This window comes from Arachis stenosperma, chromosome 7 (assembly GCF_014773155.1).
Source record: "Arachis stenosperma cultivar V10309 chromosome 7, arast.V10309.gnm1.PFL2, whole genome shotgun sequence".
NCBI classification, from domain to species: Eukaryota; Viridiplantae; Streptophyta; class Magnoliopsida; order Fabales; family Fabaceae; genus Arachis; species Arachis stenosperma.
Window position 1 is genome coordinate 11,750,860 of NC_080383.1, and position 26,798 is coordinate 11,777,657.

At 37.5% G+C, this 26,798-nt stretch overlaps 1 non-coding gene across 1 annotated transcript; it reads right to left on the minus strand.

Annotated features, from left to right (window-relative positions):
• Positions 1-24,299: 24,299 nt before the first annotated feature.
• Positions 24,300-24,407, minus strand: LOC130942861 (small nucleolar RNA R71). Its single transcript, XR_009071408.1, has one exon. It is a non-coding gene; the product is annotated as a small nucleolar RNA R71 (small nucleolar RNA).
• Between the last annotated feature and the right edge of the window lie 2,391 nt (positions 24,408-26,798).

The window sequence follows — 26,798 nt, forward strand, 5'->3', positions numbered from 1 at the left end:
ATACTCATAACTTCGTAAATTTTTAAGTTGGTTTGCATGAATAATGCTGATTAATTAGTGTCTAGGTGGTGTTGTGTTAAACCAATAATAATAATAATGTTCAATGTCACATCGCGAATCGTGCTAATGCAATTAATATTTAGCAATTTGTCGTGTGACTAAGCATCGATTGAACTTGTGGTCTCTGTTTATCAAATTATATTATTGATTGTTTGTTCATTATTGATATGGAGATTGGCTTGCCAATTACCAAAAGCCACTCGAAAACGCATGCGTGAACTTAATTAAAATTTATATAATCTAATTAGGATTCTAGAATTTGAATTCTCTAAAGTTTAAATTTTATTTTAGAGAATAAAATGTGTTCTCTTATTATTAATTTTATAAGTGGGACTAAGAATAAATATAAAAGAAAAATTATTCAAGAATAAAAGATCATATTTTACTCTCTAAAATAAAATTCAAACTTTAGAGGATCCAAATTCTTCTAATTATATGTGTATTTTATTTTATCATTCTGATAGTTAAAGCAAATACTAACACATTCACACAAAAGTAAGAGTACTATGGGTTGTTTGAGAAGGTTTAAAAATAATTTTTGTTGAATTTTTTATTTATAAAAAATAATAATATTAATATTTAGTATAATTTTTAAAATTAAATTATAATTTTTTAATAAGTTATTTAGGAATTTATAAAGAAGTTAAAAAAATAACTTCTCTCATAATACTACTACTTTTTATCACATTTCTATAAAATAAGCACTTTTAAAACTAAAAATACAAACACAAAATAACTTATTTATAAACTACTTTTAATATAGTTATTTATTATTTAAATTATTTTTAAAAAAAAACTTAATTAAACTGGCTCATATATTTTAAAAAGATTAGCCGGATTTCAATTTTTTACTTTTTCATAATCTTACCAAAAAAATAGTCAACTTAATTAGTCCGTTATTTTTTTAAATCTGAAACCAATGATGTAAACAATAATAAATAAAAAAATTAAAATGTATTTAATTAATAAAAAATCTAATATTTTTTACTTAATAAAAAATATTTAAAAATAAATATTATATAAAAAGTTATGATAATTTTTTTGTAAAAAAATATTTAATTGTGGTCTTAGATAGATTGATAACTAATAATATAATTAAAGTTCATTCGTTTATTTTTGTTGAATGATTTTTCTTTTCTTTTGAAATTTTATATATAATATATAGACTTATGAAGAGAATAATAAAGAGACGAAAGATCTGAAAATATGTGGAAGAACTAAAGTTAGTTAAAGAACCAATGACGTAACATATAAGTTAATTAGCCTTAGTTAATATTCTGTTGTGAAATTACTATAACTAGCTTACATGTAGTTTAACTAATAGTTGTTCAACTAATAGTTATTAGTTCTGCAATAATGAGAATCACACACTTTAAACTAATATTCTCTCTCTCTCTCTCTCAACTCTAGTTTTTTGCTTCATTACAACTCAGAACAATTAGTTCTGATACCTTTTATGGTATCAGAACTAATCCAGGTTTTGATCTATGGCTGCAGAAAACACACCTTCAATCTATTTCTCTCTCTCTCTCTCTCTCTCGTTTTTTGCTTCATTACAACTCAGAATAATTAGTTCTGATACCTTTTATGGTATCAGAACAAATTCAGGTTTTGACCCATGGCTGCAGAAAATACACCTTTAATATCTTCTATAGCAGCAGTAGCAAGATCTGCAATCAACACTACACTCAAGCTAGATGAAAAAATTATATTCTATGAAAGAGATAGATACTGGCATTTATCAAATCCAATAAAGTCAAGGATCATCTCAATGAAAAGAAGATTCTGAAGAAGTATAGACCTGAAGAAGATAGAGTAGTTGAGATTGAAATTCAAGAGTTCGCAAAATAGGAGCAAGATGATCAATTCCTGGTGTCTTGGTTCTTTACTTCAATTGATTCTGGTTTCATAAGACAGATTATTGATTGTGACTATGCATGTCAGATCAGGTCAAAATTAGAAGAATACTTTGCAAAACGAGTGAGATTTAAAGTAAAACAACTAAAAACATAGATCAAAAGCATCAATTTTCAAGGTTCAGTCTCAGACTACATAGCTCGAATCAAGAAGGTAATAAATTCTCTCAACTTAAGGAGCACCACACATAGTGAAAGGTTTGTAGATGTTACATCTCAAAGTTTGAATGAAGATTATAATGCATTTATTACAATGCTTTCCTAAAAAAATTATTCAATTACTGAGAGTGAAGTAGAAGATTTGTTTATTAGACAATAGGATCTTGTTGAGAGGTTTAAGAAGGTTGAGCTAGGATCTATATTAATAAATGTTGCATAAAGTAATAAATCACAAAGTAGTGGACAAGACAAATCTTATAATCAGCAAAATTATCAGCAAATTTTTCATCACCAAAACAACTATCAACAGCAAGGTTATCACTTAGGAAGAGGTCAAAATTTTCAAAGCAAATTCAGAGGAAGAGGTTTTAGAGGAAAATTTAATTCCTGTCGCACTAGAGCTTAATGTCAAGTCTGCAATTGATTTGATCATACTGCCTAGGAGTGTTTTCATAGAATTGACCAAAAATTTTCAAATTATTATGGCTCAACAACACACCAACCTGCACCACCATTAAGCCCCTTTCATTATCCGAATACTCAAAAATGAACACAAGCAAGAGCTCTTATGGCTGCAGCATCACCAACTACACTGCTAATTGATCAAGCTTGATACTTTAACACTAAAGTTTCTCATCAACTGACATTTGATGCAAATAAATTGATTGCAGGCTTAGAATATCAAGGTACAGATAAAGTATTTACAGATAATGGACAAGGTATGAATATTAATTATGTTGGCAAAACTGTACTATTTTCTGAATTCAACCCTTACACCCTCTTTAAACTCTAATACCTTTTATTTGTCCCCTCCATCCAAAGAATCTAATAAGTATGGCAAACTTTGCACTAGACAACCATGTGTTCTTTGAGTTTCATGCCTTCAACTGCTTTGTAAAATCACATGCGACAAGGGACACATTACTCTGAGGGTCTCTTAAAGGTAGACTCTATCAATTTCACAACATTAGAGTGCTAGCTCGGTTTCCCAAATCACACACCGATATGAACTAGCTCTCTTCACAATCAAAACAAAATATTTCATAGACTTTTGTCCCTAAGCCTCAACATAGTGACTGTACCATGAGTAAAAAATTCAATCAAAAGAGAAGCTCCATTGCTTAAAGTGTTGACAACAAAAATAATACCACAAGTTTTACTTCTGATGAAATTCAATTTCCAACTCAATTGCACCTGAGGCAATTTCTAGTTTAGTTTTCGATTTAGTGTCAAAATTTGATGTACAACATAGAAGGCTGGGCATCCAGTGGTAACTATTGTAAAGCAAATCATACAATTATGTAATGATGATGTTAGTTCAATAAAAGTTCATGCAAAGATAGCAGTGAAGCCTCTGTGAACTACTTATTGTCAAGAAAAACATTACAACCTTTCCTTTTTAGATTATACAACCAATTATGCTATACTTTTAGAACTCATTTATTTAGATATTTAGAGACCAACTCCAATAATGAGTAGTTCATATTTTAGATATTATATGGTGTTCATTGATGCAACAACAAAATTTACTACTATCAACCTACTCCAAAACAAGGCTCAAGCCTTTCAAGCATTTGTGCAATACAAACTCGTGATGGAAAATAAGCTTAGTAGAAAAATCAAGATGCTACAAATGGATAATAAAAAAAAGTTCACCTCAAGGCAGTTCATTCAATTTTTGATTCAACAAGGAATAGCGTATAGGTTGAGCTATCTATACACGCACCAGAAGAATGGTTGTGCAGAGCGCAAGCACAGGCATGTTACTGAAGTGGGATTGACTTTGCTGTCTCAAGCCTCCATACCATTAATATTTTACCCTCATCTATCACCAATTATAAATCACTTTTTGAACTTTTATACCACAAATCTCCTGACTATCTCTTCTTAAAAACTTTTGGTTGCTCATGCTTTCCACAGCTAAGACATTATCAACTTTACAAGTTTAATTTCAAGACACACGAGTACCTTTTTCTTGGCTATTCTCCTCACCACAAAGGCTACAAGTGCCTCTCTCCCTCTAGTAATATATATATATCTCAAGGCATGTCCTCTTTGTTGAAACTGAATTTCCTTATCACTCACTTTTTTCTCAATCTACCAACACCTCCCCATAATGCTCAGTTCCTTACACACTTTTTCTAATCACTCTGTCTACCAGGCCATACACTACTCAGCAACTGTCATTTTTCCTAAACCACATATCACCTTGATGGTAATCAGTGGCTAAGAAAAAGGGAGGCTGAATCTTGACCTCCTTTTTCTTTTACAAGAATCTTTATCCTCTGATGAAAAATTCAGGAGAAATTTTAGTTTTGTCTCTTGACACGAGAAGAGCTAAACCACAGTAGCTTGATAAAATAAATATAGAGAGACGTTGTTGAGAAAGAAAATCAGGAGTCACTTTTATTTTTATCTCCTAAGTTGTAGAATCAGAAATAGAGAAGAGAGTAGAGAATGACACACAGATGTATCCTAGTTCAGCTACTCAGTGCAATGTAGCCTAATCCAGTCTCTATCATAACAATGATGAAATTTTACTATTTTTCAATAGTTTACATTCACCAATTCTCTGTAGGATTTACCCCAATCTTATTTGGGACAAGTCCAGATTCTAACCCAATCTGAACTTCACTAGGACTCACCCTAGCTTTCAACAGCAAAATGCTAACCCAACTGTCAAGAGAATCCTCTCAGGATCATGACACAAAATAGAAATACTAACAAAGGAATTTTGGAATAACTTAGGCTTTTTCTCCAAGTTTAGCTCACTGTCTTTTTTCACTCATTGAGTTTTTCTTACAAACTTTACCATATTTGCCTTTTTCCAATGAAACTCAGACAGACTAAATTGAGAAAAAGAACTACAACATGAAAACCATGAAGGAGAAGAACAAGAACAGCTTAGAGAGCTATGGAAACCAAAATAAGTGCTCTTTCTCTCTTGCTTAATTCTTGGCTGTTCGCCCCTATTATAGAGGAGTGAAGCTTCCAAGGTTTGAACAAAGTCGAACACTTGGGTTGTCTTCTTCTCTAACATCAGAACCAGCAGTGATGTGGTCAGAGAAGAGAGAGAAGGCTGAAGCAGTGACATGCAACCTTACCATTCTCTTTCATCCTTTTTCTTCAAGCATCTTGAATCTGGGCCGTGTGTTCTTGCTTTGTCACCAAGTTTTATTTTTTATCGTTGATGAGCCACAGAGCACCTTTGACTTTGCTGTCTTCATTGTTGCTTGAAGGATGCTTGAGACTCAGAAGATTTATTCACAGTTTCTCGTTGAAGCACAAATTAGGAAACCACCCTTTGTGATCTTATGTCACGTTGACGTCTTTCCTTTGTTATAGCCCTTATACTTTCCCTTCTTGCTTGAAAATGGAAGCTAGCTTTTGGTTCTTCTTTTTGTCCTAGCTTCGGATCTTTTCTCTTTCTTCTTTCTTGGTTCAGAGATTGATGTGATTAAGGAAGAAAAGGAAGAGAGAAAAGAGAGAGTTTGTGGTTTGGTGGATGTGAAACAGGATTCAAATGAATTGAACTTTGTTAACCTGGTTAGTGACTTAGTTGAAGTGAGATGGATTTGGGTGTTGTCACCGAATTGGAATTAAAGTGGATATGGGCTCACTTTCTTTCTTTTCTCTCATATGGTTCAGAAACTTATGATAAAACAAAGTTTGGTTACATTTAACATGATAATGGGCCAGAGTGTGTATACGTATGGGCTTGAGCATTTGCTTCTTGGGCCAGTTTCAATTCAATTTAATTTCTACACACTAAATAAAATGCATCACACAACCAATTTGCTTTTAATCCAACAATATTTACTCATCACTTTTAATCAGTGTTTTAGTTTTCCAAACTCAACACACCTCATCCATCTTTGCCTTCCACAACACCATAATCCACTCAAAACCTTCCTGAGTAGCACTCTATTTCTCCTCCCTCATCAACTAACCCAGTCCCTATTTCAGATATAGAGTATAATGTTAACTCAATTAATCTTGATATTTGTCCTTTATCTGAGAATATCAATTTTTCACCTTATATTGTTGAGTTTTCCACAAGTAATAATGGATTAACTGATCAACTAAGGCCTAAATTTATAATGTACAAACTAACCGGCAAGTACATCGGGTCGTACCAAGTAGTACCTCAAGTGAATGAGGGTCGATCCCACGAGGATTGATGAACTAAGCAACAATGATTAAGTGATTTACTTAGTTAGACAAACAGAAAATGGTGTTTTGAGAGTTCAAAAGCATTAAACAGTAAATTCAGAGAATTAGAAAGCAAGTAGTAAATGGGTTGTGAAATATATGAGTAAAACAGTTAATGTTTCAGAGATATTTATGTTCCGGATTAACTTTTCTTACCAAATATTTTAATCATGCAAGATTCGATTCATGGCAAACTATATGTGACTAAACCTTAATTCCTTAGACTTTTTTAGTCTCCTCTAACCTTCATCAACCACCAATTCCTTGGTCACTTGATTCTAATTAGGGGGTTAAGTTCAAATCTAGTTTATGTGCCACAGAAACCCTAATTACCCAAATATAAGAGGATTATATGTCACGTATCCTATTAAATCCAGATAATTAGAAATTTAGGAAAAATTATTTTTAAGCTGTTGTTCAAGTAAAGAGCTTTTCCAAGTTTTACAAGAACTCAAATAGAACAAGGGTCATACTTCCGTTCCACCTAGATTCATAAGATAAAGAATGAAAATAATTCTTGAAATTGAAATCAAAACATGAATTAAAATAGAATAGTAATAGTATTAATCTATAGAATTAACAGAGCTCCTAACCTTAACAATGGAGGTTTAGTTGCTCATGGTTCAGAGAGAAAAACTAGGTTTCTATAAAACTGTAAAGTACGGAATGAGGTATAAGAGAAGAGATTGAGCCCGAATGGCTGATTCTTTTTCCTTTTATATCTGGTCCTAATTAATGTAAATTATATTTTTTCAAACTAAATAATATCTTTTTCTATTTATAAATAAAATAAAAGCTTAATCAAAATATAAAATAGGATCTTTGAATTCTTCTTGCTACGTGGGACCATGGCAATCACTAAAGGCTGGTGCCTAACTTCACAATTGTGAAGTTAGGCGTGAAGGGGGCAGCAAGCAATTGGGCGTGTTGATTGTGTCTTGGCGCCTAACTTGGGAAAAGCCAAGTTAGGCGCCACTTATACAACATGCTTTTGGCGTGTGGAGCTTTCCTTTGGCGCCTAACTTGTAGAATCCCAAGTTATGCGCCACCCTTACCGAATTGCTGAAAAAGAAGTCTATACTATTATACATCATTGGAAATCTCTGAAAGTTAGCTTTCTAATGCCATTCGAACCACGTTAATTGGACCTCTGTAGCTCGAGCTATTTCTATTAAAGTGCAGGGAGGTCAGGGTTGACTCCATCAAATCCATCCGAATGCTACCTGAAATAAACATAATTGTACACGACTCAAAGTATCATCTATAGTGGCTAAAAGATATTTAAATCTTGATTAAAATCAACAATTTGAATGCAAATTCACTAGGAAAAGATAGGAAAGATGCTCACGCATCACAACACCAAACTTGAATTGTTGCTTGTCCTCATGCAACCAAAACTAATATAGTCTTAAGATGTGAATTTGCATGAGAAGTGAATGTTCAATTAAGCTCCCGTCTCCTCTTAAAGTAGGGTTTATATCATTGAAACTCTGAATAGTTTTGGCATCTCACTATCCTTTGAATCTGAGGAATGTCACTGTCATTCAGAATTAGAATCCGGATAGTATTGTGAATGCTCTGGCCTTTTTACTTTGGATTAATCCTTGAACACATCAAACTTTCTTTTCTTTGGTGCTTTGCACCTTGAGCCTAGCCATAACTTTAAATATTTTGTCTCAAGCTTTACTTGACACAAAAACACCATAAGCACTTAACTGCAGAACTCTCTTTTAGTTCTGATTTTTCTTTCAGTTACTCCTAGACAGTGGTGCTCAAAGCCTTTGGCATACTCTGTTAATTACACTTGATCTCGACTCTTAGTGCTTTGTCTCAAGGATTACTTGATACATTTACACCACAAGCATATGACTAGGAAAACAACTCTTTGAGCTTTTAATCATATTTGACCTTCCTAGTCATTGATGCTCAGAGCCTTGGACCTTGCATTTATTTTCTTTTGCTTCAATGGTTAAGCTTTTGTTTACTTCAGAGAATTCACATTAGTTCTCTAAATTCCTATTCTTCATGCATCAACATCCTTTGATTCAAATTCAAATATGCACTGTTCATATCATGCATTCAAAATTATAGATAACACCACCACATTTAAGTAAATAAGACTACTCTTAAATATAAACTCAATTTCTCATGCAATACATCACTTCTTTTCTTTTCTTTTTAGATTCAAGCTCAGTGAGCGGTACACGAGACAATTTTTTTAACTAAAAATAAATAACAAAATGAAACTAAATCTAAGAACTGAAAGTACTAAAGATCATGCAGGCAATCAAAGCAACAGAAAACAGAAGACAACAAAATAAGAATGGAAGGGGAAATAGAATGAAAGGAACTCAACCACCTCAGTTATGTTGGTAGCCATCTCATTCCTCCGGCTGTGTTCCTCCATGAAGAACATTCATCTCCTGATGGTGCCACTGATGATAAGGTAAATAGAGAGCGCACTTCTACAATACCAAACTTAAAAGTTTGCTTGTTCCCAAGCAAAGAAAAACTCCAGGGTGTCAAAAATTCCTTTTAATTGCTCCTGCTACTGTTCTAATCACTCTACATGACCAAAACACATGTAAAACATGAAAAATTCTAAAAAAATTGAGATAAAGTAATTTAAAACCAAAAATAAAATACCTATAATTCTAAAATCAAAGTAACTATAAAATTAAAACCAAAGTAACTGCAAAATCAAGGATACTAGTAGTTGGGTTGCCATCCAACAAGCGCTTCTTTAACATCACTAGCTTGACGATTGATTGTTGTTTTTTCTTCCTCTTCTTCCAGTTAGTTAAGAGAAATGACTTTAGTGGATATGAGGAAAAAAATGATACCCCATACAACTCTCTGATTCATTAGAACCATGGAAAGCATATTCAAGTGTTCGGGGAGAAGACTTTAATTCAAATGTGAGCAGTGCATTCAAATTTTTCTTCTCAGGAGCTTGCATGCATAGAATTAAAGGGACTTGTATGGCTTCCTCCAGAATTATTGGAATGTGCAAGCATGGAGTGTGCATGGCTTCCTCTTTTGTTTGTGTATCATCCTCCTTTGTTTGTGCATCTTCCTCCTTTGTTTTTGCATCTTCCTCTTCTTCAATGTATGAGGGTGGAGAGTTCTCTAATTCATTGGAGTATGAACTCCTTTGATTGATTTTCTTACTTTCTTCCATAGAATCTTGCATTGTATCTCTTGGGAAAGAATTTGCTTGTTCTTCTTCCTGGGGCTTGATAATCAACTCCACATATTTCTCTATATTTTTGACACTCATCCTCACATCATGTATGCATTCTTTCATGAGAAGCTCAAGAGTTGATGGTTCTTGATATGAATAAGGATATGGTGGCTCTTGATATGAATAAAAAGAGGAGGATGGTTCTTGGTATGTATATGGAGATGGTGGTTCTTAATATGAATAGATAGGTGGTGGTTCTTGATATGAATATGGAGATGGTGGTTCTTGATAGATGGAACATGGAGCACTGAAGTTTCTTTGATCTTGACTTTTCCAACCAAAATTCGGATAGTTCCTCCCTCCACAATAATATGAATCACTCATTGGGTGTGAGTAGTAACCCATGTGATCTCTCTCCATTATTTTTTCTTAGCACAAAATACCAAACGGAATTAAACGCACCATGTGGTAAACAGAAAAGCAAAGAGAAAAGAACATAAAGAATTTTATTTTCATTTTTTTAAAATATATACATATATTTTCAAAAGAAATAAATTAAAGAAAAAAAATAAAATATAAAGAAAAACAAAATTAAAAGAAAAATAAAATAGAGAGAATAAATTGAATTATTGAAAAAAATAAATAAAATAAAAAAAAGAAGAATGAAAGTTTTAGTTTTTTTTAAGGAAAATTAAAATTAAAACTAAATAATAAAATAAAAAGAAAAAAGGAAAATAGGGGAAGGGGGATGATAAACTATTATTTTATGATTTATATTATGTTTAATTGAGTGAATTTTATCAAGTCTTTACCCACTTATTCATATGATTAGCATGTATTTACAATTCCTTTCCAAATTGTTCTATGATTGAAAACTTGCTTCCTAGAGATCTTTTAATTACGTATTTTTATTCACCTTTATACCATTCGATGCTGTGATTTGTGTGTTAAGTGTTTCAGGCTTCATAGGGCAGGAATGGCTTAGAGAATAGAGAGGAAGCTTGCAAAAAGGGAAGGAGCACAAGAAATAAAGGAGACAACCAGCGAACAGCGAGGTGCATGCATGGCTGACGCGTGCGCGCGATTTGCACAAAATCACAGCGATGCGTACACGTGCTTGACGTGTATGCGTGGATTGGAGTTTGCGCAAATGACGCGAGCGCGTGCCTGACGCGCACGCGTGGAGAGGAAAATCGCTGAATGACGCGTACGCGTCACTGACACGTATGCGTGACCTACGCGATCTGCAGAAATTACAGAATGCGCTGGAGACAGTTTCGGGCCGCGTTTTGACCCAGAGTTCGGCCCAGAAACACATATTAAAGTCAGGGAACATGTAGAGACTCAAGAGAAGAGATCATACACATAATTTTAGGTTTAGATGTAGTTTTTCGAGAGAGAGGCTCTTTCCTCTCTCTTAGGATTTAGGATTAGGATTCCTCTTAAAGGAATCAGGATTTCTCCTTCTCAATTTCCAGGTTCAATGTTCCTTTTATCTATTTTCTCAATTTAGTTTATGAACTTTTCATGTTAGGATTTTCTCAATTAATATAATTTGAGGTATTTCAAACTCATGATTGTTTTACTCTATTTATGATTTATTTTTCCCTTTTGGCTTTGGTTGATTAATTGGTAACTCTTGAGTTGTCAAACTCATCGTGATTGATAATTGATATCTTTGCTGATTGATTTAGATTCCTATAACTCTAGTCTTTCCTTAGGAGTTGGCTAGGACTTTAGGTGTTAAATTAATTTATCCACTTGACTGACCTTCATAGTTAGAGGTTGACTGAGTGGGAGCAAAAATATAATTCTCATTACTATTGATAAGCATAACTAGGATAGGACTTCTAGTTTTCATACCTTGCCAAAAGTTTTATTAGTTATTAATTTATTAATTTCTGCAATTTATTTTGCTTGTTCAAACCCTTTTCAAAACCCAAAAATACTGTTTTCCATAGCCGATAATAAAACACACCTCTCTACAATTCCTTGAGAAGACGACCCGAGGTTTGAATACTTTGGTTTATAAATTTTATTGGGTTTGTTACTTGTGACAACCAAATGTTTGTACAAAAGGATTTTCTGTTGGTTTAGAAGCTATACTTATAACGCAATTATATTTGTGAATTTCTTTACTGATAGAGAATCCGATCGTCAAAATGGCGCCTGTTCATACCCTGGGTCGAGATGTCCGACCCGGGATGTTCTACAGGCAAAGCGACCGACCTCTTCTCAAAGAGCTCGGCTAAGTCACAGGAAAGCCCAACAAAGGGCCCAAATAGAGGAACACGTCCCAAATCCAAGGGCAGCCCAAGCCCGTAGAGATAAAGGCGATTCCCTTGAAGATAAGATGACCTCACTTGAAGATAAGATAAAGATAAGATAAGATAAGATAACTAACTTATCTTATCTAAGAAGGTCATTCTACGCTATTATAAATACACTGGAGCATCCAGGTATAACTCATACTCTGATTCTACTCAATACCTGCTTAATACCCTTGCTAACTTAAGCATCGGAGTCCCTTGCAGGTACCCCCCACCCTCCAGGGATGAAGGATCAGCACAATCACCAAGTCGGACACAACAGCCCCGACCAGCACAGAAGATCTCGTCCGAGATCGACCTACAGTTTCAGGTAACCCTCGGAACATTGGCGCCGTTGCCGGGGAACCTGGAAGTCATCCCAGTACCATGGCGGATGACCATGACAACAACCACGACTCAAATCTAGAGGATAGAACGCTGCACAAAAACACGGACACTACACCAAAAGATACTCCCCAAATCAACAATAAAAAGAACTCCCCAAACGAGGGAGCCTTGGATGCGTTTCAAGATTGGTTAAAACAACTTGAGGAAGAAGCTCTACGTCAACGAGAGGCTGAGAAGGACCTGCAAAAAAAAAATAAGGCGACGCCGAGAATTGGAGAACAAACTCCTAAAACTTGAAGCCGATGTCAAGACTAAAGCCAGCCGACGTAGAGAATGTATCTCACCGACGCCTCAGATGCAGTTCATTGCAAAGCCTTTCCAACTACTTTAACAAAAATAGCAATTAGATGGTTCGACAACCTCCCTCCTAGATCCATCTCGAGTTTCGACGACATGGCCAAGAAATTCCTGGCCAGATTCTCCATCCAAAAGGACAAAGCTAAACATGCGCTGAGCTTACTGGGAATTAGACAAGGAGAAAGGGAAACCCTGCGCAACTACATGGAGAAATTCAACAAGACCTGCCTGGATATACAAAACCTGCCAATAGAAGCCGCTATCATGGACCTCATTAATGGCCTGCGAGAAGGGTCTTTTAGTCAATCTATATCAAAGAAGTACCCCACGTCTCTGAACGAGGTGCATGAATGAGCGGAAAAGTACATCAACATGGAAGAAAACTCCCGATTAGGAGAGACCTCAAAGGCCGGGTTCACCTCTCGGGATAAGGACAAAGATTCCAGAAAGAAGGAAGATCGCCATGGAGAGAAAATAAAAAAATACCACAATTACACCCCTCTTTGGGTGTCTCTTGTGGATGTCTACAGAGAGGTTTGCAATACGGAAAAAATACCACCAGCTCGACCACTCAAAGGCAAAAAAGGAGGAGAAAACCGGGCGGAATATTGTGAATACCATCAGATCCACGGGCACTCCACCAATGAGTGTTTTGACTTAAAAAATGTCATAGAAAAGCTCGTATGAGAAGGAAAGCTAGATTGATACCTGGCCACCCATGATGATGAACAAAGGAAAAGAAGAAGAGCAGAAGATGTCGAACCAACCGCGCGATCATCCCGGACGCCAGAAAGACATGTCCACATGATACACGGTGGATTCGCCAGGGGATGAATCTCCAAATCATCCCGCAAAAGACATCTCAAAGACGTATATCACGTCGCAGAAAAGGAGGAAGCACCTGACATCCCGGCGATCACTTTTACCAAGGAAGACGCATCCGGCGTCGCATCAGGGCATGACGATCCAATGGTCATCACTATTATACTGGCAAACGCAACAACGCCGACCTCTTTGCGTGGAAGGCCGCAGACATACCAGGCATAGATCCCAAATTAATGTGCCACAAGCTAGCAGTCTACTCAGGATCTCGGCCGGTACAACAAAGGCGCAGAAAGCTAGGACCAGAATGCTCCCAAGTGGTGGAAGAACAGGTACAAGCTCTACTGGAGACAGGCTTCATAAGAGAAGTCAAATACCCGCTATGGCTTGCTAATGTCGTTTTGGTAAAAAAGTCAAATGGGAAGTGGAGAATGTGCACCGACTATACCGATCTCAACAAAGCTTGCCCGAAAGATCCTTATCCGCTCCCAAACATCGATGCACTGGTAGATGCCTCCTCCGGATACAAATACCTCTCCTTTATGGACGCATACTCGGGATATAACCAAATCCCAATGTACCCACCCGACCAAGAAAAAACCTCTTTCTTAACCCCAAAGGCAAATTACTGCTACATTGTTATGCCCTTTGGTCTCAAAAACGCGGGAGCCACTTACCAAAGATTAATGAATAAAGTTTTTTCGGATCACATCAGAAAGATCATGGAGGTATACGTAGACGACATGCTAGTAAAGACGCAAAACGAAGAGATGTTATTATCCGACTTGACACAAGTATTCAACACCATAAGATGAGACGGCATGCGACTCAATCCCACGAAATGTACCTTCGCAGTAGAAGCTGGTAAATTCTTGGGTTTTATGATCACACAGAGAGGAATCAAGGCAAACCCAGACAAGTGCAGGGCCGTACTCGACATGAAAAGTCCGACTTGTATCAAAGAGGTAAAACAACTCAACGGGCGGTTGGCATCCTTGTCCAGATTCCTGGCTGGATCAGCAATAAGATCTCTCCCCTTCTACGCCACTCTAAGGAAAGGAAAGGAGTTTGAATGGACAGCTGAATGCGAGCAAGCCTTCCAAGACTTCAAAAAATTTCTGTGACGGCCACCTATATTAAGTCGGCCACAGGAAGGAGAACCACTCATCTTGTACCTCACAGTGGGAAATCGGGCAATAGCCTCAACACTGATCCGAGAAGACAATAGTGGGCAACAACCCATATACTTTATCAGCAAAGCGTTACAAGGGTCCGAGCAGAACTACCAGAAAATAGAAAAGTTCGCTTACGCTCTCATAATAACATCTCGACGACTTCGCCCATATTTTTAGTCTTACACCATTAAAGTTCGGACCAACCAGCCCATGAAAAGAATCTTACAGCAAACAGACTTGACAGGCAGAATCTTGCAATGGGCAGTCGAGTTGTCCGAATTTGACCTTCAATACGAAGCTCGAACGGCCATCAAATCTCAATATCTGGCCGACTTCATCGCGGAATTTACGAACACACCGAAAATCCCCGTAGAATGGAATCTATATGTGGATGGCTCCTCAAATAAAATGGGAAGTGGCGCAGGCGTAATAATTGAAAGCGACCAAGGGACCCAAATCGAACTCTCCCTCAAATTCGGGTTCCCTGCCTCAAACCATCAAGCGGAATATGAGGCACTACTAGCTAGTTTGAAGCTGGATAGGGAGGTTAGAGCTCAAAAACTTATCATCTTCAGTGACTCACAGGTAGTCACTTCACAAATAACAGGAAGCTACCAAGCCAAAGATCCCACTATGAAAAAGTACTTGGACAAAACTAGGGAATAGCTCGGACAACTCGGAGAGTATGAGATTCGACACATACCCTGAGAACAGAATGCCCCGGCCTATGCACTCTCAAAACTAGCCAGCACCAAACCAGGAGGCAACAATAGAAGCCTTATCCAAGAAATTCTACAGAATCCATCAATCTCAGAAGAAGAAAAGGTCCTAGCCATAACAGGTCGCGATCAGGGATGGATGACCCCCATAATTAATTACCTCACAACAGAAGCCCTCCCTACAGATGAGAAAGAGGCAAAGAGGTTAAAACGAGAAGCACAATACTACACCATCATAAATAATACCCTATACAAAAGAGGGATTTCAACACCATTGCTAAAATACGTGGCGACTTCCAACACTAAGGATATCCTAGAAGAAGTACACAGTGGCATTTGTGGCAATCACCTCGGAGCGCAAGCACTCGCCAAAAAAGTACTTCGGGCAGGATTCTATTGGCCAACTCTACAAAAAGAAGCCACAGAATTTGTAAGGACATGTTCGCCATGTCAAAAGCATGCCAACTTCCACACCGCTCCACCAGAGGAACTCATCAGCGTAAGCTCACCTTGGCCATTCGCAAAATGGGGACTCGATCTCCTCAGCCCTTTTCCTCAAGGATCAGGACAAGTCAAATTCCTCATAGTAGGAATAGACTACTTCACAAAATGGATCGAGGCAGAACCCCTGGCCAATGCCACAACTCAAAGAAGTCGGAAATTCCTATATAGAAACATCGTCACAAGGTTCGGAGTTTCATACTCCATCACTACAGACAATGGTACCCAGTTCACATACGCATGCTTCAAAAAACTAGCAACCGACCTAAATATAAAACAACAATTCACCTCTATTGAGCACCCCCAAGCCAATGGGCAAGCTGAAGCTGCTAACAAAGTTATATTAGCAGGGTTAAAACGGAGATTATAGGATGCAAAGGGAGCCTGGGCTGAGGAGCTCCCACAAGTCCTATGGGCGTACCGAACGACTCCACATTCCACGACAAAAGAGTCACCCTTCCGATTAGCTTACGGAATGGAGGCAATGATCCCAGTAGAGGTCAAAGAAGGATCACCCAGAGTAATCCATTTTAGCGAAAAAGCAAATTCCCAACTTCAAAGGAAAGAGCTCGACTTACTTCCAGAAATTCGAGAAAAAGCTCGGATAAGGGAAGAGGCGTTGAAACGACGAATGACCTCTAGATACAACTGAAAAGTAATACAGCAGGCCTTTGCTGAAGACGACCTTATCCTAATTCGAAACGACATAGGAACAACTCGACCTGGAGAAGGAAAGCTGGTAGCAAACTGGAAATGACCCTTCCAAGTCATAGAAGTATTGGGAAAGGGCTACTACAAGCTTTCCAAACTCAACGGGCGAGAGCTTCCAAGATCATGGCACGCCTGGAACCTAAGAAGGTACTATAGCTAGGGATGATAAAAGATCTTGGACAAGGCGCACTCTTTTTCCTGAAAAAGGTTTTTTAACGAGGTGCCCCGCCAAGACCTACAAATCACCCGACTTAGGAAATTAACTCCTCATGTATATTTGCATTCTCTTTTAATAAAATTTGTTCAGATTCTCTACAAACGCTCAAGTCATATTATTCTGAAAATATTCATCACCCGATTGTAAAGCTACAGATCGACAGAAAGTGAAAACCAAATTCACTGCGCGATCACGATAAAAACGAGGGCTAAAAACACAAATTCTACAAAATCGGCAAAGATGAAAACAGAATAATGCAAGAAGTTATAGAAAGTGATCCATAGAAAGGACCTGACGAGGTCCTAATAAAATGGATTTCTATAAAATAACTTAAAGACTGGCCGGCACAAAAAGTTGGACCAGCCACAACAACCCAAGTTATAAGTAAATCCCTGGAAAGAGGTCTGGCCAACCCTATAAAAGAGGATTACTATAACTTCGAAGAGCCCGACATAATGAAGTCGGATTCCTACAAAAAGTTACAAAAGATAATCCCTGAAAGAGACCTGAACAAGGTCCAAGAAAGAGGATTATCAAGTAACTCGACAGGGCCCGACGTGACAAAGTCGGCCCGGAAAGATAAAGTTACAAAAGATAAATCCCTGAAAGAGACCTGAACAATGTCCAAGAAAGAGGATTATCAAGTAACTCGAAAAAGCCCGACATGACGAAGTCGGCCCAAAAAGACGTAAAGCTACAAAAGGTAATCCCCAAAAGAGACCTGAACAAGGTCCAAGAAAGAGGATTACCAAAAAAAAGGGCCCGACCTGACTGATGATTGGATTTTTGACGGTTTAGAATTTCACTAATAAAATCTCGTTGTAAAGTATAGTTTCTAAACCAAACAATAATCCTTTCATACAAAAAGTTGTTTGTCACTAGTACAAACCCCTAAAATTTATAAACCGAAGTATTCAGACCTCGGGTCGTTCTCCCTAGGAATTACAATAAAGTGTCTTGTTATTGGTTATGAGTTATTTTGGGGTTTTGGATAAGAAGCATGAAAAGTAAATGGCAATGAAAATAAACTAACAACTAACAAAGCTCTTGGCAAGATGTGAGAACTAGAAATCCTATCCTAGTTACCTTTCTCAATTGTGATGAGAATTGTTCATTGCTACCAATTAGTTAACCTCTAACTATGGAGGGAAGTCAAGTGGATGAACCAATTTGATTCCTCAAGCCCTAATCATCTCCTAAAGGAATGACTAGCTTTAGAGATATTCAAATTAATTAGCAACTTCTAATTATCAATCAACAAAGGAATTAGATAACTCAAGAGTCACTAATTACTCTCCCTAGGCCAAGAGGAACAAAACCTACACTATATCTAGAAGAGACATTTCATCAAACACATAGAGTGCAATACAAGTAAACATTATTAAATGCAAGAATTAAAGGAATCTACAACTACAAAAACAAGAGATCAACAGTAGGAAAGCAATGAAGAACAATTATTATGAATTACCTCTTATTGAATTGAAAGAAAATGGAAGTAGCAATAGTAGATCTACAACAAAGTATAAGAACAATATAAAGGAAATTACAACAAATGAGTAGAAGAATGATGAATGTACCACAATAAATTGGGAAGTAGAAGTAGAAGAAAAGATGAATCAAAACCTAGATTTAAGAACTAAACCTAATCCTAATTCTAGAGAGAAGTGAGAGCTTCTCTCTCTAAAACTCTAAACTAATCCTAAGTATATTCTCTATGCTTGATTAATGAATGAATGATTTCCTTTCTTCCCCTTAATCATTCATCCTTTTATTCCTTTCCCTTAGCAATTGGCGCCAAAAATGGGTTCAGAAACCCTCTCAAATCGCCAGGCACGTGCTGCATTAATGAGGTCATGTGCTGTCATCGACGCGTGCGCGCACGGTACGCGTGCGCGTCCCTGGCTTTTTTCGCAATGTGCGCGCGAGCGCCTTGTGCGCGTGCGCGTGCATGGCCTAGATCAATTCTTTGGCTTTTTGTGCTTCTCTCCACTTGCATGCTTTCTTCCTTGCTCCCTTGATCCATGCCTAACCTATTTCATCCTGAGATTACTAGCAAACACATCAAGGCATCTTATAGAATCAAAGAGGAACTAGAATTCATCAAAATAAAGCTTAAAAAGCATGTTTTTACAATTAAGCACAAATACGGGAGAGATTACAAAACCATGCCAATTCATAGGTTAAATGCGAGAAAAGGTTATCAAAATTCCCTAAATTCAATACAAGATAAACCCTAAAAATGGGGTTTATCAACCGCCCCACACTTAAACCTTAGCATGTCCTCATGCTAAAATAAGAAGGAACTAAGGGTTCTGACATTTATTGAATGCAACTAAACTATATGAATCCTATCTAAATGCAATTATCTAAGCAAATGAAAATGCTTAGTTCAAACAAGTCAATTTCCAAGAGAGCATGTGTAAGCACAAGAGCTAGGCAATAGGAATTAAGTCCAAACCACAATTGTATTGAATTATCAAGAAGAGTTCAAGCTTGCAAGAATATAGATAATATGGGTGAAGACATGTGATTGAACTTTTGAACCCTCACCGGATGTGTATCCGCTCTATTCACTCAAGTGTTTAAGGTTTAATCCACTCAATTCTCTTCTAATCATGTTTTCCCAAAATTTGATTTTCTTCTAACAATCAACACTTATTTAATGCATGCATACATTCATCATGAGGTCTTTCATTTAGGTTGTAATGGGGTTAGGGTCAAGGTAGGATCACTTATGGTTAAGTGGGCTAAGATTTGAATCTTTGATTAGCATAGACTTTCCCACCTAACTATGTGATGACCTATACAAGTTCAAACTATTCTAACTACCCATTCTTCACTTTTGTTCTTACATATTCATGTATTCTATTCTATAACACTTATGCATTGATTCCTTTTTATTGAACTTCACCTTGGGGCATTTTGTCCCCTTTTTATTATTTTTCTTTTTTTTTTCTATATTTTTTTTCACTTTTTATTTCTTTTTTTCCTTCTCATTTTTTCTCTTTTTTTTTTCTTTCAAACTATACATAAGAACATCAATGCATAAGGCCTATACATTTAATCAATACATGAGTATGTACCCAATTCCTAAACATGAAAGTGTACTACCCTTTTTATCCCATCTAATGTTCCCAAGCCTCACCAACTTTGAATAATAAACACTCTCACTAGCCTAGATTAATCAAAGATCCAAACAAGGACTTTTCATTGGTTTTCCGCCTTAGGCTTGTAATGTGCTAAAATGAGAATAAGTTGGTTGATCGTAGGCTCAAATTGGCTAACAAAGGAATATAAAAGGGTTGGCTATTTGGATAAGTGAGATAATGAAATGATGGCCTCAATCATATAAATGCATAAATACAAGAAATAAATGGATATATATAATCAAGCAAATCAAGGATCATAATCATAGAAAGAGAACAATTTCACACAAGAATGGAAGATAAGTGGTTATAAAATGTAACCACATCAATAGGCTCAAGTCTCACAAGCTTGTGTTCTCAATTCAATACATGCTTCACAAAGTATGAAATTCAAGCAAGTTTCACCAAAAATTTTCTTTCAATCAATTGGGTTAATGCCCTATATTTAAATTTCTTGAAAAATCTCAATGTTTGACTAAGCATCGTTGTGATTGAAAAATCCAAGAATTTCCTTAGTTTACCCTTTCCTTTTACTTAAAACCAATTTCTTATGCAAAAGGGTGACACTAAGTTTGCAATTCAAAGTATGATTTCTAATCACAACCACAAACTAAAAAGAAAGATAAGCAAAAATGCATAAAGAAAAATCCAACTAAAAGTATGAAATCTATCATCTAAAACATCTAAAGATATCCATAAGCATCAAAAGCATCAAAATATCTAAAATCCAAAATAAGCAGTGAAGGTGATGAGCGGATAATTTATACGCTTTTTGGCATTGTTTTTAGTATGTTTTTAGTAATTTTAGTTGAGTTCTTAGTATATTTTTATTAGTTTTTAGTTAAAATTCACTTTTCTGGACTTTACAATGAGTTTGTGTGTTTTTCTATGATTTCAGGTATTTTCTGGCTGAAATTGAGGGACCTGAGCAAAAATCTGATTCAGAGACTGAAAAGGACTGCAGATGCTGTTGGATTCTGACCTCCCTGCACTCGAAGTGGATTTTCTGGAGCTACAGAAGCCCAATTGGCGCGCTCTCAACGGCGTTGGAAAGTAGACATCCTGGGCTTTCCAGCAATATATGATAGTCCATACTTTGCCCAAGATTTGATGGCCCAAACCGGCGTTCAAAGTCACCCTCAGTATTCCCAGTGTTAAACGCCGGAACTGGCACCAAAATGGGAGTTAAACGCCCAAACTGGCACAAAAGCTGGTGTTTAACTCCAAGAAGAGTCTCTACACGAAAAATGCTTCATTGCTCAGCCCAAACACACACCAAGTGGGCCCGGAAGTGGATTTTTATGTCATTTACTCATCTCTGTACACCCTAGGCTACTAGTTCTCTATATATAGGACCTTTTACTATTGTATTTTCATCTTCTGATCTTTGGAATCTTTTGTTCTTTAGATCTTTTGATCACTTTGGGAGGCTGGCCTCACGGCCATGCCTAGACCTTGTTCTTATGTATTTTCAACGGTGGAGTTTCTATACACCATAGATTAAGGTGTAGAGCTCTGCTGTACCTCGAGTATTAATGCAATTACTATTGTTCTTCTATTCAATTCCACTTGTTCTTGTTCCAAGATATCACTTGTTCTTCAACTTGATGAATGTGATGATCCGTGACACTCATCATCATTCTCACCTATGAACGTGTGACTGACAACCACCTCCGTTCTACCTTAGATTGGGTGAATATCTCTTGGATTCCTGATACACGATGCATGGTTGATCGCCTGACAATCGAGTGCTCGCCTGACAACCGAGCCAGCCATTCTGTGAGATCAGAGTCTTTGTGGTATAGGCAAGAACTGATGGCGGCATTCAAGAGAATCCGGAAGGTCTAACCTTGTCTGTGGTATTCTGAGTAGGATTCAATGATTGAATGACTGTGACGTGCTTCAAACTCCTGAAGGCGGGGCGTTAGTGACAGACGCAAAAGAATCAATGGATTTTATTCCGGCCTGATCGAGAACCGACAGATGGATAGCCGTGCCGTGACAGGGTGCGTTGAACATTTCCACTGAGAGGATGGGAGGTAGCCACTGACAACGGTGAAACCCTTGCATAAGCTTGCCATGGAAAGGAGTAAGAAGGATTGGATGAAGACAGTAAGAAAGCAGAGAGACGGAAGGGAAAGCATCTTCATACGCTTATCTGAAGCTCTCACCAATGATATACATAAGTATCTCTATCTTTATCTTTATGTTTTATTCATATATCATCTATACCCATTTGAGTCTGCCTGACTAAGATTTACAAGGTGACCATAGCTTACTTCATACCAACAATCTCCGTGGGATCGACCCTTACTCGCGTAAGGTTTATTACTTGGATGACCCAGTGCACTTGCTGGTTAGTTGTGCAAAGTTGTGTTTATGCCATGGTATTGAGCACCAAGTTCTTGGGGCCATTACTAGGGATTATTTGAGTTGTGAAAAGTAGTGATCACAATTTCGCACACCAAGTTTTTGGCGCCGTTGCCGGGGATTGTTTCGTGTATGGACAACTGACGGTTCATCTTGTTGCTTAGATTAGGTATTTTTCTTCAGAGTTCTTAAGAATGAGTTCTAGTGTTTCATGATGATCTGTTGAAATCTGGCTGGCTGAGAAGCCATGTCTAATCTTATTGGACCGAGTTTTCAACTTATCATCACAAGAGCTTGTTGATCTCTATCAATCCTGCTATTGGAGCAATGATCTGCTAAGGCTTGGCTGGCCATTGGCCATGTCTAGTGTTTTGGACCGAAGCTTTCTTTGAAAGCTTGGCTGGCTGTGAAGCCATATCTAATTCCTGGACCGGAGTCTTAGACTAGCATTGCAATGATTCCTGGAATCCAAATTAAGAATTCTGAAACCTTTATTTTCTATTTCCATATAATTTTCGAAAAATCCAAAAAAAAAATTTCAAAATCATAAAAACAAAAAATATTTTATGTTTCTTGTTTGAGTCTAGTGTCTAATTTTAAGTTTGGTGTCTTGCATGCATTGTTTATTTGATCTTGGTTCTATTTTCAAGTCAATAGTACAGGGAACTGAAGATTCAGAACATGCAGCAGAGGAATTACACAGAAAAAGCTGGGCGTTCAAAACGCCCAGTGAAGAAGGACAGACTGGCGTTTAAACGCCAGCCAGGGTGCCTGGTTGGGCGTTTAACGCCCAAAAAGGTAGTGCATTGGGCGTTAAACGCCAGAATGTGCACCATTCTGGGCGTTTAACGCCAGGATGGCACAAGGGGGAGGATTTTGTTTTCAAATCAATTTTTTTTCAAATTTTCAAAGTTTTTCAAAATCAAATCTTTTTCAAATCAAATCTTTTCAATCAAATGTTTTCAAAATCAATTTCTTTCCTTTTTCAAAGATACTTGCTAACAATTAATGATTTGATTGAACATTTCAAGTATGTTGCCTTTTCTGTTGAGAGAGGTTTAATGTTTGAATCATATCTTTTCTTGTTAGGCAAGTCATTAATTCTTAAAATCAAATCTTTTTTTTTTATTGTTTTCAAATCATATCTTTTCAATCATATCTTTTTAAAACCATAACTTTTTAATCATATCTTTTTAATCACATCTTTTTCAAAACAGTTTTTAATCATATCTTTTTTATTTCTAATTTCAAAATCTTTTTCAAAAAATTACTTGATCTCTTTCTCACTCTTGATTTTCGAAAATCAAATTAAAGTTTTTCAAAATGTTTTTAAAATCTTTTTTTAATTAATTTTCGAAAATTTCTTCCTCTCTTCTCACATCCTTCTATTTATGGAGTACCACTCCTTCTCAATGCACAATTCGAACTCTATCTAATTAAGTTCGAATTCTTCTACCTCTTCCTTCTAATTTTCTTCTTCTCTGACACCTCAAGGAATCTCTATACTGTGACATAGAGGATTCCACATTTTCTTGTTCTCTTCTCTTTCATATGAGCAGGAACAAGGACAAAGGCATTCTTGTTGAAGCTGACCCTGAACCTGAAAGGACCTTGAAGCGAAAGCTAAGAGAAGCTAAGGCACAACTCTCTGTAGAGGACCTAACAGAAGTCTTTAAACAAGAGGAACCCATGGCAGCCGAAAACAACAACAATGCCAACAATGCAAGAAGGTGCTGGGTGACTTTATTGCACCTACTCCCGACTTCTATGGGAGAAGCATCTCTATCCCTGCCATTGGAGCAAACAACTTTGAGCTTAAGCCTCAATTAGTTTCTCTAATGCAACAGAATTGCAAGTTCCATGGACTTCCATTGGAAGATCCTCATCAGTTCTTAGCTGAATTCTTGCAAATCTGTGACACTGTCAAGACTAATGGGGTTGACCCTGAGGTCTACAGACTTATGCTATTCCCTTTTGCTGTAAGAGACAGAGCTAGGACATGGTTGGACTCACAACCTAAAGAAAGCCTGGACTCATGGGAAAAGCTAGTCAATGCCTTTTTGGCAAAGTTCTTTCCACCTCAAAAATTGAGTAAGCTTAGAGTGGAAGTCCAAACCTTCAGACAGAAGGATGGAGAATCCCTCTATGAAGCTTGGGAAAGATACAAACAATTGATCAGAAAATGTCCTTCTGACATGCTTTCTGAATGGAGCATCATAGGTATTTTCTATGATGGTCTCTCTGAACTATCCAAGATGTCTTTGGATAGCTCTGCTGGAGGATCTCTTCATCTGAAGAAGACGCCTACAGAAGCTCAAGAGCTAATTGAAATGGTTGCAAATAACCAATTCATGTACACTTCTGAAAGGAATCCTGTGAATAATGGGACTAATCAGAAGAAAGGAGTTCTTGAGATTGATACTCTGAATGCCATATTGGCTCAGAATAAAATATTGACTCAATAAGTCAATTTGATTTCTCAAAGTCTGTCTGGAATGCAAAATGCACCAAGCAGTACTAAGGATGCTTCATCTGAAGAAGAAGCTTATGATCCTGAGAACCCTTCAATGGAAGAGGTGAATTACCTAGGAGAACCCTATGGAAACACCTATAATTCTTCATGGAGAAATCATCCATATTTCTCATGGAAGGATCAACAGAGACCTCAACAAGGTTTCAACAACAATAATGGTGGAAGAAACAGGTTTAGCAATAGCAAGCCTTTTCCATCATCTTCTCAGCAACAGACAGAGAATTCTAAGCAGAACCCCTCTGACTTAGCAACCATGGTCTCTGATCTAATCAAAACCACTCAAAGTTTCATGACTGAAACGAGGTCCTCCATTAGGAATTTGGAGGCACAAGTGGGACAGCTGAGCAAGAAAATTACTGAACTCCCTCCTAGTACTCTCCCAAGCAATACAGAAGAAAATCCAAAAGGAGAGTGCAAGGCCATCAACATGGCCGAATTTGGAGAGGAAGGAGAGGCAGTGAACGCCACTGAGGAAGACCTCAATGGACGTCCACTGGCCTCCACTGAGTTCCCCAATGAGGAACCATGGGAATCTGAGGCTCAAAATGAGACCATAGAGATTCCATTGGACTTACTTCTGCCTTTCATGAGCTCTGATGAGTATTCCTCCTCTGAAGAGGACGAATATGTCACTGAAGAGCAAGTTGCTAAATACCTTGGAGCAATCATGAAGCTAAATGACAAGTTATTTGGAAATGAGACTTGGGAGGATGAACCCCCTTTGCTCACCAAAGAACTGGATGACTTGTCTAGGCAGAAATTACCTCAAAAGAGAAAAGACCCTGGGAAGTTTTCAATACCTTGTACCATAGGCACCATGACCTTCAAGAAGGCTCTGTGTGACTTAGGGTCAAGTGTAAACCTCATGCCTCTCTCTGTAATGGAGAAGCTAGGGATCTTTGAGGTGCAAGCTGCAAGAATCTCACTAGAGATGGCAGACAATTCAAGAAAACAAGCTTATGAACTTGTAGAGGATGTTCTGGTGAAAATTGAAGACCATTACATCCCTACTGATTTCATAGTCCTAGAGACTGGGAAGTGCATGGATGAATCTATCATCCTTGGCAGACCCTTCCTAGCCACAGCAAAGGCTGTGATTGATGTTGATGGAGGTGAACTGATCATTCAAGTGAATGAAAAATCCCTTGTGTTTAAGGCTCAAGGATATCCCTCTGTCACCATGGAGAGGAAGCATGAAGAGCTTCTCTCAAATCAGAGTCAAATAGAGCCCCCACAGTCAAACTCTAAGTTTGGTGTTGGGAGGCCACAGTCAAATTCTAAGTTTGGTGTTGGGAGGCCACAACCAAACTCTAAGTTTGGTGTTGAACCCCCACATTCAAACTCAAAGTTTGGTGTTGGGAGGTTCCAACATTGCTCTGAGTATCTGTGAGGCTCCATGAGAGCCCTCTGTCAAGCTACTGACATTAAAGAAGCGCTTGTTGGGAGGCAACCCAATGTTATATTTTATCTATTTTCTTTTGTTATTTTATGTTTTTTGTAGGTTGATGATAATGAGAAGTCACAAAATCAATTGAAAAAGCAAAAACAGAATGAAAAACAGGAAGAAAAACAGCACACCCTGGAGGAAGAACTTATTGGCGTTTAAACGCCAGTAAGGCTAGCAGGTGGGCGTTTAACGCCCAGTCTGGCACCATTCTGGGCGTTTAACGCCAGAAAGGGGCACCAGACTGGCGTTAAACGCCAGGAAAGGGCAAGAACCTGGCGTTAAATGCCAGAAATGGGCACCAGCCCGGCGTTTAACGCCAGAATTGGCTCAAAACGTGATTTTGCATGCCATTTGGTGCAGGGATGACTTTTCCTTGACACCTCAGGATCTGTGGACCCCACAGGATCCCCACCTACCCCCACCACCACTCTCTCTCTTCTTCACCCATTCACCAATCACCTCACCACCTCTTCCCCAAAAGCCCTTCACCTATCAAATCCCATCTTTCTCTTCACCACTCACATCCATTCTTCATAAAACCCCACCTACCTCACCCTTCAAATTCAAACCACTTTCCCTCCCAAATCCACCCATACATGACCGAACCATGAG